We start from the raw sequence: 11,705 nt of genomic DNA, 5'->3' as shown, positions 1-11,705 counted from the left end.
AAACGCAACAGCAGGAGGAGAAGCAACTACGGGCAACAATGGTGGCGTAGAAGTTGCTCGACGAACTTGAAAAACGCAGCCATGGCAGCGAGGGGATGTCGTGGGGGTGAGAGTGGTTGTGTTGTGTGTGTGTTGACGTGAGGGGGGCAGGGGTGTGAGGGAGGAAGGTCTGCCATGGGAGGAAGGGATGTGAGCTTGAGGAAGAAGAAGAAGATAGGAGAGGGGGGGGGGGGGCGGATGGTTTAGATTTTTAGGGTTTTCTTCTCTTATTTTTTTTTTGTTTTGTTTTTGTTTTGTAAAAATGATAGACAAATGGGGTTTGAGTCTTTTGGGTTATGGACTGGGTCGACCCAGTTCGAAATGGACTGGGTCGTAGGGAAGATTGGGCCAATTTTTGGGCCTGTGGCTTGAAATTGAAGAAGAGGCCTAATTCTGACTTTCTTTATATTTTTGCTTTATTTTCTTCTTTTATTTCTCTAAAACTAAATTATAAAAATACTTAAACTATTATTAAGAATTAAATTAAGTTATAAAAGCGCAAATTAACTCCCAATAACAATTAACGCACAATTAAGTATTAATTAAGCATAAAATTGTATATTTGGACATTAAATGCTAAAAATGCAAACGATGTTTATTTTTGTAATTTTTTAATTTTTGTAAAACAAATTTAATTACTAAAAACTATAGAATTAAATCCTACATGCAAAATGCGACATATTTTTGTATTTTTTATTAATTTATCAAATAAACACGCACAGACAAATACAAATAATTATTCAAAATATCACAAAATTGCACACCAAAGAAAAATAATTTTATTTTTTGATTTTTTGGGAGTAATTCTCATATAGGGCAAAAATCACGTGCTTACAGCTGCCCCTCTTTGCCCGGAGACACGAAGATTTTTCGTGCAAAGATAAAGCGAGCGATTTTTGCCCATCCGAGTACTCCGTGTGAAGCATTTTTTGAAAAAGATTTGACCGAACCTTTGCTTCAAAGGTTTCCTACATATCCTGGGCTAAACAGGAATCAGGTCAATGTAGTTCGGGAAGTTTTTGGTAGCTGGGACTACCGTGGGACTGCGATGTTACTGTTGTTGCATGCTGTTATCACTGCTTACCGATCTCCTTGTTACACCGTGCTTAAAAGAAAACAAGAAGCTAGGCTAGACTAAAATTTGTTCTTGTTGCCTTGCTTTCTTGTCGGCTTGTGTTTCCTCCGGTGCTTTTCTTCCGATGCTTTTCTTCCTTTTGACACATGGACTTGAGTTTATGCTGGGACCTCTTGTTGCAACCTTCTGCTTCCCGGTGCTGGGGATTTTATTGTTTACTGCTGGGGATTCCTGTTGTAACCTTCCGCCTTCTGGTGGGGTTACTGATTCCAAACTCTGTAATACAAGACTAAAAAGTTGCTTCAATGCAAAATTATGAAATGTATGCCCGCATTATACTGGTGGGCGACCTAGAGCTGAAAGTATTCCCGCATTTTACTGGTGGGCGACCTAGAACATGAATGTATTCCCGCATTTTACTGGTGGACGACCTAGAACTGAAATGTATTCCCATATTTTACTGGTGGGCGACCTAGAACTGAAATGTATTCCCGCATTTTACTGGTGGGCGACCTAGAACAGAAAGTATTCCCGCATTTTACTGGTGGGCGACCTAGAACTGAAATGTATTCCCGCATTATACTGGTGGGCGACCTAGAACTTAAAAGTATTCCCGTATTCTACTGGTGGTCGACCTAGAACTGAAATGTATTCCCGCATTTTACTGGTGGGCGACCTAGAACTGAAATGTATTCCCGTATTTTACTGGTGGGCGACCTAGAACAGAAAGTATTCCCGCATTTTACTGGTGGGCGACCTAGAACTGAAATGTATTCCCGCATTTTACTGGTGGGCGACCTAGAACAGAAAGTATTCCCGCATTATACTGGTGGGCGACCTAGAACTTAAAAGTATTCCCGCATTCTACTGGTGGGCGACCTAGAACTGAAATGTATTCCCGCATTTTACTGGTGGGCGACCTAGAACAGAAAGTATTCCCGCATTTTACTGGTGGGCGACCTAGAACTGAAATGTATTCCCGCATTTTACTGGTGGGCGACCTAGAACTGAAATGTATTCCCGCATTCTACTGGTGGGCGACCTAGAACTGAAATGTATTCCCGCATTTTACTGGTGGGCGACCTAGAACTGAAATGTATTCCCGCATTCTACTGGTGGGCGACCTAGAACTGAAATGTATTCCCGCATTTTACTGGTGGGCGACCTAGAACTGAAATGTATTCCCGCATTTTACTGGTGGGCGACCTAGAACTGAAATGTATTCCCGCATTCTACTGGTGGGCGACCTAGAACTGAAATGTATTCCCGCATTTTACTGGTGGGCGACCTAGAACTGAAATGTATTCCCGCATTCTACTGGTGGGCGACCTAGAACTGAAATGTATTCCCGCATTTTACTGGTGGGCGACCTAGAACTAAAAGTAAAAGGACAGAAATGTATGCCTCTATTATATGGGCGGGCTCCCAACTTCAATGCTAACTTAGGAGGAAATGCGTCTCCTATGGGTAAACTAAACTAGGAGGAAATGCGTCTCCTATGGGTAAAAGTAAATTTAGGAGGAAATACGTCTCCTATGGGCAAACTAAACTTAGGAGGAAATGCGTCTCCTATGGGTAAACTAAACTTAGGAGGAAATGCGTCTCCTATGGGTAAAACTAAACTTAGCAGGAAATGCGTCTCCTGTGGGTAAAACTAAACTTAGGAGGAAATGCGTCTCCTGTGGGTAAAAGTAAATTTAGGAGGAAATGTATCTCCTATGGGTAAACTAAACTTAGGAGGAAATGCGTCTTCTATGGGTAAACTAAACTTAGGAGGAAATGCGTCTCCTATGGGTAAAAGTAAAGTTAGGAGGAAATGCGTCTCCTATGGGTAAACTAAACTTAGGAGGAAATGCGTCTCCTATGGGTAAACTAAACTTAGGAGGAAATGCGTCTCCTATGGGTAAACTAAACTTAGGAGGAAATGCGTCTCCTATGGGTAAAACTAAACTTAGGAGGAAATGCGTCTCCTATGGGTGAAACTAACTTAGGAAGTGCGTCTCCTATTGGCAGAACTAGACTTAGGAAGTGCGTCTCCTATTGGCAAAGGCGTGGAATGTATTCCCTTGTTATACTGGTGGGCGCCTAAAATATGCAATGGACAGACAAGAAAAGTATTCCTTTTGTTATTCAGGTGGGCGTCTGGCTTCAACAACAACTTTGAAAATAAAATCCTATTCGAGGGCGGATGAACCCAAAATATCCTATTCGAGGGCGGATGAACCCAAAATATCCTATTCGAGGGCGGATGAACCCAAAATATCCTATTCGAGGGCGGATGAACCCAAAATATCCTATTCGAGGGCGGATGAACCCAAAATATCCTGTTCGAGGGCGGATGAACCCAAAATATCCTATTCAAGGGCGGATGAACCCAAAATATCCTATTTGAGGGCGGATGAAGTAATCCCAAAAACAAAAGCTTTAAGCTTTAAATGAAATAACAACCATTAATACTAATTTCAAACAACAAAAGAAAACAGAATATTTTTTTTTAGTTTTTTTTTTTATATTTGAAAGCTTAAATATTTTTCGGAATTTTCTATCTCTTAAATGTTCAACCCTTTTCTCTCTCTTATTTTTCAGATTTGTTTCTCTCTCCCGTTTTTTTTTCTGCCTGTGTATTTCTCCTCTCCTCCCTTTTTATTCTGATTTCAAGACTTCTTATAACCCCTCTCATAAAATCTTTCCATTAATTAAAATCAACCCATTTTCTCTACCAAACCCATTATCTTCCCACTCATTCTCATTACATTAAATAACATATCACACCACCCCATTTCATTTTGTCCCCCATGCCTTATTTAAAATAATGCAAGATTCCCCTTTAAATTAAATCTTGTCCCCCCTTTATATTAAATAATCATATCACAACCCACCCCATTTCATTTTGTCCCCCATGCTTCAAATAAACAATTACAAAATGTACAATTCCTAAACTACCCCTTCCGACCTTACTGAAATTACCAAACTACCCCTGAACGTATTACAAATTTACCAAACTACCCATCAGCTATAACACATCAATTAATCAAACTTAACCAAAATATAGACAATATGATCAATTTCTAACAATGTTCAAACAACAATATGAACACGGATGAACATCATAACAACAATATCACATGAACATGATTTTAACAACATTTCAACAACAAATCACATGAACACAAATTGAACAACCAAGAACAACTAAAATTTGATTGAACAATATTTTAGCAACAAACAATCCTATTTTCGGATTCAACAACAACAACAAACAAAGTATGAAGATTTCTAAATTCAATCATATTGAACTTAAAATCAACTCTAGCAACATTACAACAAACAATTCTTATATTAAACTTTAAACAAGATTATGAGAACAATTCAAGCAATAATCATAAATGGTAAACAAGAAATCAAACTATATAAAATTCGGATTCAAGATCATCCAAACAAAGTATGAACATGAATGAATCTATTTTAAGACAACAAACATGACGGATTAAACGATTAAAACAATATATTCCTTTAATACAACTAAATTCTTTAAACAAATAACAAGATCGACGAAGAAACAATTATGAACTTAAACTTGAACTTAACAATATTAACAATTTCTAACAATACATAAACACATGAAACAAATTGAAGAAATAGTTGATTAAATTTCAATTTGAATCTAACAAACATCAAACTAACAAATACTTACTTAAACAATAATACAAACATGAAATAAACATGAAAACAACTAATTAAACTTCTATTTTGAAATCTGAAAATTAATTTTAACAAAGCACATGAACATGAACAAACTAGAAAAATAATTTCAACGATGAACAACGAACAAAACAAGAATTGAATTCTTTAACGATTTTGGATCCGGAAAATATCAAACAAAAATATGGACAAAAATAAAACTCAAAAACAACTAACCGGAGATGAATCAACGACGAACTTTGATTGTAAACAAATCTGTCCGAGAACGAATCTCGCACCAAGATAACTTGACGTCGAAGACGACTACGAACGGACGACCAAAGAAGGTGGTCGTTTGGCATCGTTTAAAACGAAGAATGGAAGCCCGCCACAAGCAGAAGGCAGCAGCAGCAACACTGCTGGAGCAGCAGCACGAAACAGTGGCAGCAGCGGTGTCGGAGAAGATGCAACGACAGCCATGGGAGCTCGAGTTCGAGCTCGATGAAGCTCGTCCATGGCTGGACGCGGCGGGCAGCAGTTGTGGTGGTTTGTTTGGACGACACAGCAGCAACATGAAGGATGAAAAACGCAGCAGCAGCAGTGTTGGAGAAGAAGAAAACGCAACAGCAGGAGGAGAAGCAACTACGGGCAACAATGGTGGCGTAGAAGTTGCTCGACGAACTTGAAAAACGCAGTCATGGCAGCGAGGGGATGTCATGGGGGTGAGAGTGGTTGTGTTGTGTGTGTGTTGACGTGAGGGGGGCAGGGGTGTGAGGGGGGAAGGTCTACCATGGGAGGAAGGGATGTGAGCTTGAGGAAGAAGAAGAAGAAGATAGGAGAGGGGGGGGGGGGCGGATGGTTTAGATTTTTAGGGTTTTCTTCTCTTATTTTTTTTTGTTTTGTTTTTGTTTTGTAAAAATGAAAGACAAATGGGGTTTGAGTCTTTTGAGTTATGGACTGGGTCGACCCAGTTCGAAATGGACTGGGTCGTAGGAAAGATTGGGCCAATTTTTGGGCCTGTGGCTTGAAATTGAAGAAGAGGCCTAATTCCGACTTTCTTTATATTTTTGCTTTCTTTTCTTCCTTTATTTCTCTAAAACTAAATTATAAAAATACTTAAACTATTATTAAGAATTAAATTAAGTTATAAAAGCGCAAATTAACTCCCAATAACAATTAACTCACAATTAAGTATTAATTAAGCATAAAATTGTATATTTGGACATTAAATGCTAAAAATGCAAACGATGATTATTTTTGTAATTTGTTAATTTTTGTAAAACAAATTTAATTACTAAAAACTATAGAATTAAATCCTACATGCAAAATGCGACATATTTTTGTATTTTTTATTAATTTATCAAATAAACACGCACAGACAAATACAAATAATTATTCAAAATATCACAAAATATCACAAAATTGCACACCAAAGAAAAATCATTTTATTTTTGGATTTTTTGGGAGTAATTCTCATATAGGGCAAAAATCACGTGCTTACAGCTGCCCCTCTTTGCCCGGAGACACGAAGAGTTTTCGTGCAAAGATAAAGCGAGCGATTTTTGCCCATCCGAGTACTCCGTGTGAAGCATTTTTTGAAAAAGATTTGACCGAACCTTTGCTTCAAAGGTTTCCTACATATCCTGGGCTAAACAGGAATCAGGTCAATGTAGTTCGGGAAGTTTTTGGTAGCTGGGACTACCGTGGGACTGCGATGTTACTGTTGTTGCATGCAGTTATCACTGCTTACCGATCTCCTTGTTACACCGTGCTTAAAAGAAAACAAGAAGCTAGGCTAGACTAAAATTTGTTCTTGTTGCCTTGCTTTCTTGTCGGCTTGTGTTTCCTCCGGTGCTTTTCTTCCGATGCTTTTCTTCCTTTTGACACATGGACTTGAGTTTATGCTGGGACCTCTTGTTGCAACCTTCTGCTTCCCGGTGCTGGGGATTTTATTGTTTACTGCTGGGGATTCCTGTTGTAACCTTCCGCCTTCTGGTGGGGTTACTGATTCCAAACTCTGTAATACAAGACTAAAAAGTTGCTTCAATGAAAAATTATGAAATGTATGCCCGCATTATACTGGTGGGCGACCTAGAGCTGAAAGTATTCCCGCATTTTACTGGAGGGCGACCTAGAACATGAATGTATTCCCGCATTTTACTGGTGGACGACCTAGAACTGAAATGTATTCCCACATTTTACTGGTGGGCGACCTAGAACTGAAATGTATTCCCGCATTTTACTGGTGGGCGACCTAGAACAGAAAGTATTCCCGCATTTTACTGGTGGGCGACCTAGAACTGAAATGTATTCCCGCATTATACTGGTGGGCGACCTAGAACTTAAAAGTATTCCCGCATTCTACTGGTGGGCGACCTAGAACTGAAATGTATTCCCGCATTTTACTGGTGGGCGACCTAGAACTGAAATGTATTCCCGCATTTTACTGGTGGGCGACCTAGAACAGAAAGTATTCCCGCATTTTACTGGTGGGCGACCTAGAACTGAAATGTATTCCCGCATTTTACTGGTGGGCGACCTAGAACAGAAAGTATTCCCGCATTATACTGGTGGGCGACCTAGAACTTAAAAGTATTCCCGCATTCTACTGGTGGGCGACCTAGAACTGAAATGTATTCCCGCATTTTACTGGTGGGCGACCTAGAACAGAAAGTATTCCCGCATTTTACTGGTGGGCGACCTAGAACTGAAATGTATTCCCGCATTTTACTGGTGGGCGACCTAGAACTGAAATGTATTCCCGCATTCTACTGGTGGGCGACCTAGAACTGAAATGTATTCCCGCATTTTACTGGTGGGCGACCTAGAACTGAAATGTATTCCCGCATTCTACTGGTGGGCGACCTAGAACTGAAATGTATTCCCGCATTTTACTGGTGGGCGACCTAGAACTGAAATGTATTCCCGCATTTTACTGGTGGGCGACCTAGAACTGAAATGTATTCCCGCATTCTACTGGTGGGCGACCTAGAACTGAAATGTATTCCCGCATTTTACTGGTGGGCGACCTAGAACTGAAATGTATTCCCGCATTCTACTGGTGGGCGACCTAGAACTGAAATGTATTCCCGCATTTTACTGGTGGGCGACCTAGAACTGAAAGTAAAAGGACAGAAATGTATGCCTCTATTATATGGGCGGGCTCCCAACTTCAATGCTAACTTAGGAGGAAATGCGTCTCCTATGGGTAAACTAAACTAGGAGGAAATGCGTCTCCTATGGGTAAAAGTAAATTTAGGAGGAAATACGTCTCCTATGGGCAAACTAAACTTAGGAGGAAATGTGTCTCCTATGGGTAAACTAAACTTAGGAGGAAATGCGTCTCCTATGGGTAAAACTAAACTTAGCAGGAAATGCGTCTCCTGTGGGTAAAACTAAACTTAGGAGGAAATGCGTCTCATGTGGGTAAAAGTAAATTTAGGAGGAAATGCGTCTCCTATGGGTAAACTAAACTTAGGAGGAAATGCGTCTTCTATGGGTAAACTAAACTTAGGAGGAAATGCGTCTCCTATGGGTAAAAGTAAATTTAGGAGGAAATGCGTCTCCTATGGGTAAACTAAACTTAGGAGGAAATGTGTCTCCTATGGGTAAACTAAACTTAGGAGGAAATGCGTCTCCTATGGGTAAACTAAACTTAGGAGGAAATGCGTCTCCTATGGGTAAAACTAAACTTAGGAGGAAATGTGTCTCCTATGGGTGAAACTAACTTAGGAAGTGCGTCTCCTATTGGCAGAACTAGACTTAGGAAGTGCGTCTCCTATTGGCAAAGGCGTGGAATGTATTCCCTTGTTATACAGGTGGGCGCCTAAAATATGCAATGGACAGACAAGAAAAGTATTCCTTTTGTTATTCAGGTGGGCGCCTGGCTTCAACAACAACTTTGAAAATAAAATCCTATTCGAGGACGGATGAACCCAAAATATCCTATTCGAGGGCGGATGAACCCAAAATATCCTATTCGAGGGCGGATGAACCCAAAATATCCTATTCAAGGGCAGATGAACCCAAAATATCCTGTTCGAGGGCGGATGAACCCAAAATATCCTATTCAAGGGCGGATGAACCCAAAATATCCTATTTGAGGGCGGATGAACCCAAAATATCCTTAAGACTTGAAAATGTCTTACCTCGAATACTTGCTGGGGATAACACTGTTGGGGAATTATTTACTTACCTGTTGGGGGGTAAAATGTTATCAGTTGGGGATAATGCTGTCGAGGATAACACTGTTGGGGGATTCTGATTCTTTCAGAACTAGTGCTTCACTGAGCTCAAGTTTCATCCCTTTGCTGGGGAACAACTTCCTCCATAGAACTTATTATGTTGGGGGCAACACTGGTTCTAAGACCACTTCCCTTGAGACTGGTGTTATCTTTATTCTTTCCCGCATGGGTACCTGACTTCCAGAAAATTTTCTAAGCGGAAGGAAAATTTTCTGCCCCAGTTTGATAATATCCCTTGCGGCATGCATTTCTGGCATCAATGCCATTTCCTTTACCTGTTTCAAATCAAACAAAATTTGTTAGTTTAAAACATGGTGGTTGGTTGTGATACCCCTACTGGGATGACTTTTCCCTTTCTCCTTCCTTGCTCTGTGTTCCACAGCTTGTTGGGGATGATATTATGTGCTGGGGATAATCCCTTCCTGCTGGGGATATCCGTCTTCTTTTGTGACATAACTCGGAAGCTGACATTTCCCCGACCTTTTAGTCCTAGTATGAATTTCCCAAATCATGCTCATTGCTCTCCTTGATTTGCCCACTGGCTTTGGCCTTGAGGTTTATAACTTTGGTTTTGGCAAGGATATCCCTTTTGACACTCGTCAATCCTTTTGTCAATTCCCTTTTGCTGGGGATATTTTCTTGACACTGGCCTCGCGCTTGTTCCTCGCTGACTACACCATTTGGATGCACTAGTCAGATCTCATTTTGTATAATTGGGAAGCTGATGACATATTTTGAAGTCAATTCACACTTGTTATGACCAGACAGACTCTATTGGGGAGTTTTTCTATGAAAGGAGAAAGATAAAAGAAACAAAATAAAAGACAAAGGAAATGATGACTCTTTTACAAAAGAAACTATAAATAAAAACCTATCAAACGCAGATACCGACTCTAATGGCCATGACATGCGTATGTGGCCTATCCTCTACCGTCAATCATCTTTCAAGATCTTCAATTGGCGATTCCCCATTGGATTCTTAATCTTATTCGACTTGTAGTGCCCAAAGGGTTTTCACTATCAAGTCTCTCTCATTTTTTGTTCTTCTCTCAGCTTTCATCGCCTTATGGTGCCTGTGAAAGTTTTCACCGATATGACTCTCTCATTTGTATCACTTTCCAGCTGGGGATTTGGAGTGTTGTCGGTATGACTCTCTCTGCTGGAGATTAGAGTCCTTTCTGCTGTGGAACAGAATGTTATGTTCGCCGGTAAGACTCTCATTTGTCTGATTTGGCTTCTTTTGAAGACTGGTCAGAAGGTCTTTCTTTGGACCGTAATGTGGGTTTTGGATAGGGCTAGAAAAAAAGGGTATTAAAGGCTCAAAAATGCATTAATTCTGGGTTATTAGTTACAACTTTCGGAACTAGATTTATTTACCACAAACGCAACTTTTGCCCCAGTTTCTTGCTTGGGGATATTTTACTTGATTGATTTATATTTTTTCAAAATTATGACCGAGCCGTGAAGCGCCTACGTATCCTCTTTGAGGAATCAGGTCAAACGTAGTTCCCAATTCCTCTTTTTTCATTTGACTTTCTTTTTTTTTTTTATCACTTTTCTTTTCTTTTCTTTTTCGTTTTGTTGTTTTCTTTTCTTCTTTTTTTTTTCTTACTTTTTTTTCATGTTTTCATGCCATGCTCGCGTTTTCTAGTCGTTTTTACTGATTCCGAACGAGGGGTATGAAAGAAAAATAAGTAAGGCTCAAAAAGGGGTAACGAAGGATAAAGTGTTTAGGTAGCAGAACAAAATGCCTTCGTCATTCCAGTATTCAAAACATGCCAAATGCAAACAACACAACAAACAATAGATTTATAGTCTCTTCCGACGGTGCTGGGCTTGACAATTATGTTAAACAATTGCTTTTCCCTTTGTTATTTCTAAAACATCGTTGAGCGACACTCTCATTATCATGAATGACCCTCACGCCAATTTGGCGGATGGTTTAGATTTTTAGGGTTTTCTTCTCTTATTTTTTTTTTTTTTTTGTTTTTGTTTTGTAAAAATGAAAGACAAATGGGGTTTAAGTCTTTTGGGTTATGGACTGGGTCGACCCAGTTCGAAATGGACTGGGTCGTAGGGAAGATTGGGCCAATTTTTGGGCCTGTGGCTTGAAATTGAAGAAGAGGCCTAATTCCGACTTTCTTTATATTTTTGCTTTCTTTTCTTCTTTTATTTCTCTAAAACTAAATTATAAAAATACTTAAACTATTATTAAGAATTAAATTAAGTTATAAAAGCGCAAATTAACTCCCAATAACAATTAACGCACAATTAAGTATTAATTAAGCATAAAATTGTATATTTGGACATTAAATGCTAAAAATGCAAACGATGTTTATTTTTGTAATTTTTTAATTTTTGTAAAACAAATTTAATTACTAAAAACTATAGAATTAAATCCTACATGTAAAATGCGACATATTTTTGTATTTTTTATTAATTTATCAAATAAACACGCACAGACAAATACAAATAATTATCACAAAATATCACAAAATTGCACACCAAAGAAAAATCATTTTATTTTTGGATTTTTTGGGAGTAATTCTCATATAGGGCTAAAATCACGTGCTTACAACATATATGCATGCTCCGATAGAATTGGAGAAATTGGGATCGGAGAGAACATAGGTGATGTGGGTGAGAGAAATTTTGAGATTTAGCAT

Source organism: Nicotiana tabacum, chromosome 7 (assembly GCF_000715075.1).
Source record: "Nicotiana tabacum cultivar K326 chromosome 7, ASM71507v2, whole genome shotgun sequence".
NCBI classification, from domain to species: Eukaryota; Viridiplantae; Streptophyta; class Magnoliopsida; order Solanales; family Solanaceae; genus Nicotiana; species Nicotiana tabacum.
The sequence above is the reverse complement of the archived record's forward strand: the minus strand, read 5'-3'. Positions refer to the sequence as shown.